The 8153-nt window shown below is 45.8% G+C and overlaps 1 non-coding gene across 1 annotated transcript; it reads left to right on the top strand.

Moving 5' to 3' along the window:
* Positions 1–2328: 2328 nt before the first annotated feature.
* On the top strand, positions 2329–2400 carry TRNAA-AGC. The gene has a single exon. It is a non-coding gene; the product is annotated as a tRNA-Ala (tRNA).
* The last annotated feature ends 5753 nt before the right edge of the window (positions 2401–8153 follow it).

Genomic DNA, 8153 nt, shown 5'->3' with positions numbered 1-8153 from the left:
TGAAAGGGAAATAGAGCAAAAGACCTGCTAAATTCTAATATTATAAATGGGCAAATTTGCATCCTTGTCTCTGCTTAGCAATATTTTAAATAGGATGGGAACCACCTGCCCAAAGGTCAGGATCATTTCAGAGCACTATGTGCCTCGCCCTCAATAACCAACAAATCTATCACCTATCTAGATAGATACCTTTTTTTTTCTTAAAGATTTTATTTATTTATTTGTCAGAGAGAGAGAGGAAAAGCACAAGCAGAAGGAGAAGCATACTCCCCGCTGAGCGGGGAGCCCGATACGGGACTCAATCCCAGGACCCTGGGATCATGACCTGAGCCAAAGGCAGACACTTAACTGACTGAGGCACCCAGGCATCTCTACCTACCTGCCTGCCTGCCTACCTACCTACCTAGAGACATTATTATTTTTCTAAACTATTTGAAACCCATTTTTGGACATTATGTCTTTTTATCCACCATCTTTTTACTGTAAACTTCCATCATAATCTTTTTATTATTCATGTCAGCATATATTTCTTAAGAGCAAGGACGTTTCCTTACCATGGCACAAATTTCAAATTCAGAAAATTTAACGCTGGTAAAATAATATTATCTAATATACAGTCGATATTAACTGTAGCTAATTTTACTAACAAATTCCTTTATAGAAATTTCTGTCTCAAACTAGGGCCCATTCTAGCATCACATATGAATTTAGTTACTCTTTAGTCTTTTTAAATCTGGAATGGCTTCTCAAGCTTCTTGTTTTTCATGAGATCGACATGTTTCTGAACAGCGCATGCCAGTGATTTTGTAGAGTGTTCTTCAATTTATGTTGTGATTAGAGTAGACTCAGGTTGTGAATATTTGGGAGGAATATCACAGAAATGGTGTTTCCTTCCATCACACCAGGAGGCATGTGATGTCAATTTTTCCCATTATTAGTGATGTTTGCTTTGATCACTTGGTTACGGTTGTGTTCAGCAGGTTTTTCCCCCCTAAAATGATCATTTCCCCTTGTAATTAATAAGTAACATATAAGGAAATATTCTGAGACTATATAAAATCCTGATCCTCATCAACTTTTTACCTATGTTTTTAGCATTGATTTATCAATTTTGCCTGAATCTATCATTGTTCTGATGGCAGCCAAGGGGTGATTTCCTAACTTATTATTACTTCTATTATTACTTCACACACCACCATAAGGAAAAATTTCCCTTCTTCCATATTTATTTATTTAAGTATCCAAGGATTATAATCACTTGTCATTATTCATGCTCAAAGCATGTCCAATTTGACCAGTGAGAGGTCCTTCAAGTTGACTTCTGGGTCCTTCTGAGTTGTCCCCATCATCTTTAAGCACCGACATTCTAGCACAGAAAGATACCTTAGGTTCATCTTGTACTTTCCCTGGTCCAGCCCTAGAGTCAGTGATTTCTAAAAGTATCTCTGGTTCCTTTTAGGGGGGGATGGTATTTAAAAATCAAGATATTGGGCTAGCATTGCTGTTTGTTACAGAGGTATAATTTCTTCTAGGCCTTGTTAGCAGACAAGTCTGGGGGGAAATGGCAGTTTTATATATGTATAATTTCACACTGATGCCTCTAATTCCCATCCAGAGCCAACAGGCCACCCTTACTTAGTTCCTTCTCTAACAGAGAGGGCCTCAGTTTCCAACACCAAATATGCGTTCGTTTTTCCAATCACACAAAAATACACACAAATGAAAATAAATTCACACAAAATGTCAGAATTGCTATACCCTTAAACACCAAAAAAAAAAAAAAAAAAAAAAAAAACCAACCCCAAAACCCTGCTACGTAGAGGTTAAGATGTTTGCCTTTTTCCCCCTGTCTTTACAATTAAAACAAAGCACTGTGTAAAACATTTACTTGGATCTGTTCTTTTCCTTTTCAATGTAGTTATGTTCGATTTGTTTCTGTTTATATTCAGTTTTAGAGTATCTGTACACACACTTGGGTCAATTTAACTTTTTTTACTATGTAAAACATTGATGTATCCAAGAGTTAAAAGAATACTAAAAGTGATGCTCAGAAAAATTGCAAGAGGCTGTTCTCCGGGGATGCACACAGGCGGTGGGATGGAAGTGTGGTCCCGGCAGTCCTACTGGACGGGAAGCCGACCGGTGCCTTTTTCTGCCACTGAGGTACCTTTCTCCCCGAGTAGCCGTGCGTCAGAAAGGACATACTGTCGGGACTTTAGAAATAACGGAACGGAACATAAAGCGGTTCTGCTTTGCTTAGTCCTGAGACTCAGACAGCTGTAGTCACAAGAGGGTCGTCAAAGGTCTTCAAAGCCCAAGCAAGAGCAAGGGGGTGTAGCTCAGTGGTAGAGCGCATGCTTAGCATGCATGAGGCCCTGGGTTCAATCCCCAGCACCTCCAGTTTTGGCTTCCCTTCTCCACCTGCTCTTCTAACATCTCTTGCCCCAAACAGCTTGTCAAACTTGAGCTGTCCTGGCTGCCGCTGTTCTTTCTTCACCTCCCTGGGACACAGGAGGTAGTTTTGCTCCTTTGCTGAAGTTCTGTGTTAATCCTGCTATTCACCCAATCTGTACGAGCACTGTCGGCGTCTCGAGCACGTGGGCCTCCGCCGGCCACCACCGGTAGGCTGCAGAATCCAGCAGCGTTGTTAGGAGAGCGGGAGACCTCAGGCCCGGAGACCCTGACCCCGCCCACTGAGAAGATGTCGCCGAAGGTTCTTGGCCTCATGGTGAAGAACTCAAGGGTGGACACAACACGGTGGATGAGCGACACCAGCAGGAAGGTTTATAAAAGTGAAAGTACCATCTCAAGATGTGAGAGCCAGCAGCTCAAGGGAGACAAGGCTGTGCGCCCTGGGGTTGGGCTTCTATCTTTTACTGACAGGTGTTCACGAGGGGGTGGAATATTCATTAGTTGGGGTTTTGGTGGTTTTCTTCCTTATTTGACCAGGGCTTTCCTGTCGTGGCGCTGCCACCGTGGGCCTGTCTGGTGGGATCCGGCCTCTCGTGGATGCTGCCAGGACAGGCCTCTGACCTTCCCCACAACCGGCCACGGCCTCCTCCTTGCTGGCCTCTGGGCATCCCGTTAGAGCCTCACTAACCACCTCCAACAGTGGCAAGCAGTTCTCCCAACCGCACAATTCCCAGTTGTGCGGAATCTGAAAGCATCTGGAAATGTGGGTCTGTGTGGCCTGATGGACAAGTCATCTGATCCTGGATCAGAAGGTTAAACACTTCCACTCTCTTATGGTGTATTCTTATTATTATTCTATCTCTTTCTAACCCAGCTTGCAGAGGGCTTAGTAGCTTTCACTGAAATACTTCACTAGATTTCACTGCCGGTGGTGGATGACTTAATGCACCTTTTCCACCAGAGACCCTCAGCTCTGGAGCTTACTCACAGAAAAGCCGTTACACGGCAAAATATGATAAACAAGGATAAGACGGCAGTCACCTCGGCTGAAATCAGGTCGAGAGAAACATACTTTTCTGGGTGTTCTATGGGTGCCTCTGGTCTGAAATGGCAAGTGTTCTGAACGCCCGTGTCCAAGGTCAGTCCAGGGGATGACTCATCTCTCTGTCTCCCCATCAAGTATGAGCTCTTGCCCTCCCCAACACCGTAGATCTTTTCAACCTCAATCCACTGATTTTCCAGGAACACCTTCCTTCCAAACTTCAGAGCAACCTATCTCCAGATCAGAGTTCTTTGCAGAGTTTCGGATTCTGATATCACAGTGCCTCAACAGAAATCCACAGGGCGCAATGCAAGCATCTCAACACCATCTTGCTTTTACAAATCTAATCTTATTTTCAGTCACTAAAGGAAAGAAGCAATCAAGGTACTAAACATCCAGACAGCAGAAAAGCAGCCTCCTCTCCATCTAAAGAAGCCAAGAAACCTGGGTATCTTCCATAACGCGTTCCCGCTTCCCTCCCTGTGCACCCGGAGCTCACAAACCATCCTCCTGACTCCGCCGTATTGCGTATGCACGACTCTGCTGGGCCCGAGGAGGGGGGCTGCCCCGGGCGTCACCGACTGTTGGGCGAGCCGGGCTTCTGCTGAGGCAGGAGCAGGATGGGAGAAGGAAAGGAGCGCCTCGCAAATGCCGGGAACAGTCTCTTCCGGAGAAAGGTGGGATTCAATGAGCTTCTTTCTAGGAGTTAGAAATAAGCGGAGCAAATGAGAACTTTCTTCTCTTTTGCATTTCAGCTAAAACCTTATCAAATCCAGCGCTTGCAGCATCTCGCTTGTGCTCCATCCCCGCAGTCCCGCTCTGCTCCCGACCTGCTCCCACCACGTCCACGCGCAGAAAGCGCGCAGTCTCCGCAGCTCGGGAGCTTCAAACGAGCTTCACGCGTCCCCAGAGCGCGCAGCCTGTCCAGAACCGTGAGGCTCCGAAGCCACCACAGTCCCGGGCAAAATGGGCCAGATCCTCTGGTGGGACCAGCCCGCCTCCCTGGAGAGAAAAGGAGCGCTTCTCTGGCCTCACCCCTGCAGGAACACGCGGAGAGATGGGAGCGCAGCTTCGCCAGCCTCACCTGCCCGCAGATTCTATTCCTTCCGAGGATGTTTTCCTTGCCCTCCTCCCCTTCCTCCCTCCCTACACCACACCCTGTCCCCGCACCACTGTGTGCACCCGAAGACTCCACTGCAGCCCAGCGCACCCCCAGGATCCTTATCGCCCACTTTAATCTCTGCACTGACATTTTCCACATCACTTTCTAATTTCCTTCGTCCCAGTTCAGCTCTTCCCCGCACAGGCAGAGGCTCGGCCTGGTTGGGGCGTGGTGCGCGGCTCGGGGCAGACCCTCAGTAGACGAATGTTGTTTCCTGTGCTGGGGAGGAAGAATCTGGAAAAGAATCAAAACAGTTTTGGAGAAAATCATCCAAAACCTCACATCCAAATTTACCCCCTTACCAAATTTGGGCTAAAGGCAAAAAAGCCTCCACTGGAGACGGGGATTTGAGAACCTGTCCAGACAAAGTCAGGGTTTCATTAAAACTCACCCAGGAGGTGGGTCCCTCGCGGTTGCCATTTCCGGGGTCCAGAGAAAATTGTTCCTGAAATTCTGAAAACCCCTGAAAGTGTTTCTACCTTATTTAACCAAAGGAGCCTAAAGTCCCGGCACTGTCGAATTGTTGTAAGAGTTTCAAAGGCTCACAGATGGATAAAACCAGTTCTTAGGCACCAGTGTGGAGCCCACAGTTTGAAAAGCAGTAATGAGACAGTATGTCCTGGAGGCGGGGAGGTTTTCAAGGACATCCTTCTTTCCCCGCTCTTCTTTTCTTGTAAAGTAAAATGCACAAGCCTTAATTAATGAGTTCTATGGTTATGACATATACACGCACCATGTAACCAACACCCCAGATAAGATCCAAGATTTTTCAGCTCCCAGGAGCTTCCTGGGTCCTCATCACAAGCTGTATCACTTTCTGACCTCTACCATCATAGAGTAGTTTTTCTTGTGTTTTGAAATAAAATAAATAGAATCATACAACATGTATTCATTTGAGGATTCTTTCACTCAATTTTTTAAAAAATTAAATTCACCCATATTGTTGCTAGTAGCAGTAGTTTGTTTTCATTGCTCTGTAAGCATCCCATTGTATGAAAACTCTACATCACATTTTATTAATTCATTTTATGTTTGAAGTCCATTTGGAGTGCTCCGAGTTTTTGGCTGATGCGTCTAACTCTACCCCAAGCATTCCTGTACATGTCTTTCAAGTGTAGGGGGGAATTTTTTCCCTTCTTCCCTTCTAGGTTCTTTGGCTGGTCTAATAATGAAATTAATGTTCTAAAATAATTGGGAATGTTTCTAAATTCTACATCTGTACTCTTAATTCTTATTCTTAATTCAAGTTCTCTGAGTTTCTCAAATAATTGGGTTCATGCTAATGATCTGTGGTTTAAAATAGGTGTGGCAGATGTTAGTAATGCACTAACAGAAAAAAAATATAATTTTAGCATTCATGGGCAACTGCAACAGCACTATAAAAAATAAATTCATATAAGATCAATTAACAGGAGAAAAACAAATTTTATATATATTAAGGCCCCACAAAAATATGAAACTCAAAGAAATAACCAAAGCAGGAAGCTTCTATAGCTTTTAGACAATGGAATCATACATTTGTAAAGAATTTACATGACAAAGGGGCTTGGACTTGGGGTAGTAAATGGTGAAGAAGCAACAAGGTTTATTTATATAGCTTTCTCTACCCTAAATTCCCTGTCTCTGGTACTAAGGGTGCCTTCCACCCTCTTGGTACAGGGAGGGTGCCTTTCACATGAGACTTATCTCCTGCTTTCAGGGACACAAAAGAGAATCAGAGCGTCCTTCTTGCACTGGCTATTTCTCAAATACGTTTACATTTAATTTAAAATAATACGCCAAAGTGGCATATTTTGGGGTGGCACGTTCTACTCCCCTTCACAAAGGAAATACTCACGCATTTCTCTTAGGCATAAATGCAGTTGCGGAGTCTCAGGGTCAGAGTTATATGTATATTTAGTTTTAGTCACTATTTCTAGGGGTGCCTGGCTGGCTCAGTTGATGGACCCTCCAACTGTAGATCTTGCAGTTGAGTTTGAGCCCCAACGTTGGGTGTAGAGATTACTCAAATATAAAATCTTTTTAAAAAAGTTTCCAAATAATTTCCCAGCATGGGTGCTAGTTTGCAGGCTCATCAGCAGTGCCTGAGAGTTCGAGTAGCTCCACATCCTCAGGACGACTTGATATTGTCAGTTCTTCTAAGTTGCTGGTGACGCTGGTGAAGAGAAGTATTATCTCATTGATTTTAAATTTGAATTTGCCTGTTAGCAAAAGATGTTGAGCACCTTTTAAACTGCTTATTGGATATTTTGGGCATCCCCTTTTGTGAAGTTCATATTAATTTGCTCTTTCTTTTTGAGATTTTAATCCTTTCTTGGAGTTTTGTAGAAGTTCTTCACATATCCCAAATAAGAGTCTTCTGTAATTTAAAGTACTGAAATATCTTCTCAGACTGTGGCTCATCTTCCTTTCTTTTTTTAAAGATTTACTTATTTATTTGAGAGAGAGACAGAGATAGCAAGAGAGAGCACAGTGGAGAGGAGGGGCGGGGGAAGCAGACTCCCTGACGAGCAGGGAGCCCGTTGTGGGGCTCGGTCCCAGGACCCTGGGATCATGACTTGAGCCGAAGGCAGACGCTTAACCGACTGAGCCACCCAGGTGCCCCCCCTTTTAAAAGATTTATTTATTTATTTATTTATTTATTTATTTATTTATTTATTTTCATCTTCCTTTCTTAAGGAGGAGCGGGCTTGAAAAACTTTCTAAGAAGAGGAAAAATAAAGGAAGGGGAAAGATGTTGAAGACACAGGAGAAAGTTCCATCCAGAGATCTTCCTGGTGCTTTTTAAATATATATATATGAGATTTTATTTACTTACCTTAAATTGAGTGAGAGAGAGAGCGCATGAGCACGGGGGAAGAGCAGATTCCCCACTGAGCAGAGAGCCCCACCTGGAGCTCAACCCCAGGACCCCGGGATCATGATCTGAGCTGAAGGCAGACGCTTCACCGACTGAGCCCCCCGGGCGCCCCTTCCCGGTGCCTTTGCAGAAAACAAACCCCAAGCAGTTTGCTGGGGCTGATTGGGCACAAGTCTCCGCAGCAGAAACTGTTATCTGACCCGTCATCCTCCTGCACTTCTCGTGCAGCGTTTCAGAGGATACAGTTTGGAGGTTTAAGAAATAGTGGGATTTGAGACCGTGGGTCTGGTAGCCAGCCAACCTCCGTGTCTTTGAAGACCCCTCGGGAAATAGGGCTCCTGTTTCCAGGCGGCTGAGGGCCTTTGTGTTGTGAGAGGTGTGGCTGGTGGTGGTGCGTCCTTTCCTCGGGAGGGCTCAAAACCACGCGTACGCACCTCCCCGTCCGTCCCGGGCGATCCTGCCCTTTTCTCCGTTTACAGACCCGGTTGGCACGCTGTCGCGGGAGGGGCCGCGCCAGCCGGCGGGTCGTGTGCGCCCTGGGCCTGCGCCCGGACGGCGGGCAGTGCCCGCGCGGGGAAGACCAGGGGAGGGCAGGGGAGGGCAGGGGACGGCAGGAGAGGGCAGGGGAGGGCAGGGGAGGGCAGGGGACGGCAGGGGAGGGCAGGGGAGGGCAGGGG

Source organism: Phoca vitulina, unplaced genomic scaffold (assembly GCF_004348235.1).
Source record: "Phoca vitulina isolate PV1807 unplaced genomic scaffold, GSC_HSeal_1.0 scaffold123, whole genome shotgun sequence".
Lineage (NCBI taxonomy): Eukaryota > Metazoa > Chordata > Mammalia > Carnivora > Phocidae > Phoca > Phoca vitulina.
Note: the sequence above shows the minus strand (reverse complement) of the source record. Positions and strands in the feature narration are given on the sequence as shown.